The sequence below is a fragment of the Anser anser genome (assembly GCF_964211835.1).
Source record: "Anser anser genome assembly, chromosome: 14".
In the NCBI taxonomy this organism is placed as follows: Eukaryota; Metazoa; Chordata; class Aves; order Anseriformes; family Anatidae; genus Anser; species Anser anser.
This window is the reverse complement of record NC_139735.1, coordinates 13,516,469-13,518,438: the sequence shown is the minus strand read 5'-3', so window position 1 is coordinate 13,518,438 and position 1,970 is coordinate 13,516,469.

Here is a 1,970-nt window from a genome sequence, read left to right as displayed (position 1 = left end):
ACATCACTTCCGGGGGGAAGGGGGCGGGGGGGTAAGGGGGGGACGCGCGGCGCGCGCTCGCGGGGCGGCTCGCGATTGGGCAGCCCTCCCGCGCGGGGGGTTGTGGGGGTTGTAGTTCGCGGTGCCCGGGAGGTATCGCGAGAGGGGAGGGGGGGGTGCGGGGTGCTTAAAGGGGACGCGGCGCCGCGGCCCGCCCCGCCGCTGTTAATTAGCGCCTGGTTAATTAGCGCCTGGTTAATTAGCGCCTCGCCAGCCCGCGCACAGGTCCGCCTGCGTGTGCAGGGACGGCGTGTACCGCCCGGCCCTGTGGGGAACGGGGGGTGTCGCGACAGGCGGGTCATGTCGCGACAGGGAGGGGAGAGAGGGGGGAGGGCGACCCTGGTGGGTGGCTCGGGAGCCCTGAGGGCACAGGACGAGGATGGGGACGGTGGCGGTGGTGAAGACGGTGGCGGTGATGAAGATGACGGTGATGAGGATGATGATGGTGGAGAAGATGATGGTGGTGGTGAGGAAGATGGTGGTGGTGGTGAGCAAGAGGACAGCGATGAGGATGATGATGGTGGTGAGGAAGATGATGACGAATACAATGATGGTGGTGGTGATGATGATGATGATGGTGGTGATGAATATGATCCCCTGCCCACACCCTGTGGGCCCCAGGCTGCAGCAGGAGCCCAGCACCACCCCAGTTGCCCCCAGTGTGTCCCCCCCAGACTGCCCACCCGCAGCTCGGGCAGGGCGCAGCAGCCCCCCCGTGCAGGCCATTTTTGAACCATTTCGCCCAAAGCCATTTGTTTTCAGCGCCCGAAGTATCCCAGCGCGCTCTGCCCAACGGTGCCTCTTGGTTTCCAGGCTGTAACCGAACTGGGGACGGCTCGCGGCACGAGGCAGCACGGGGCAATCCAGGAGGGCAGGAGCTACCCGCGGCCTGGCTGTGTAAGATCCGTTCTCCCAACGCAGCCACATGCTCCCTGCTGTTACCACAGCCCCCACAAAAGACAGGGCTGAGGCTATGCCGTGACAGAACGAAGCCACCGCTCCACACACACACATCTGCACACCCAGGTGGCACAAACAGCAGCACGCACACACACCCCCTCAGCCTGCTTTCCTCACACCACACTCCCCGCAGCCTGACCATGCAGAGCTTTGCCTCTTATCTCTTCCCATGGCTGTGCCAGGCTTCTTCTTCAGCACCTTTTCTGTCTGGACAGAAGTGCTCCAGGTTCCCTTTGACTTCACAGGTAGGTTGCTCACCGCTCTTTAATGTGGCAACAGGAAAAAGCTTCAATGGCCCAGGTCAAGTCTCCGTTCATTTTCAAGTAGAAGCTGCCTCTGGGTTTTCTCGCTGGGGAGATGTCGGTGGCTGAAGCCGCCGCTCTCAGTCCCCCACCCGCCCACGAGTGCAAAGAAAAGGAAGGGCTAGGGCTTCGGGCCTCACAGCCATCCTAACAGGGAAAGTGCCCACTGTGAGGAAAAGTAAACCTCTTCCTCTCTGCTACCTATCTGGGCTGTCAGGTCAAGGCAGCTATAACATTCGCTTTCCTTGCAGAAGACTGCACCCACAGCACCAGAAGAGGAGAAGGAGCAACGATTAAGAGAGGTGACGGCGTGCCGGGGCAAGGGGGTGGGTACTGCACAGCACAGGGGAAGGCCGGGTTGCTACAAGCAGCAGCAGGCAGCTGCTGTTCCCAGTCCACAGGCTGCTGCTTCAGGGGACTGAGCCCAAGCACGAAGCGCCTGAAGGTGAAGTCCCCCTGGACAAGCTCTTGCAGATCACAGCAGCACTTCCAGGCATCTCTGGGGGATTAGGGGCAACGGGCCCTAATCTGACACCAGGTGCATTCTTTTTGCACGTGGATCAAGCACAAATTCCAGAAACCCAGTGCTGCTACACAGCTGGCTGTTCCTTCACAGGAGCTCTCACAGTCAGCCTCCCCTTCTCCAACAAAGGCCACGATACCAAGAAC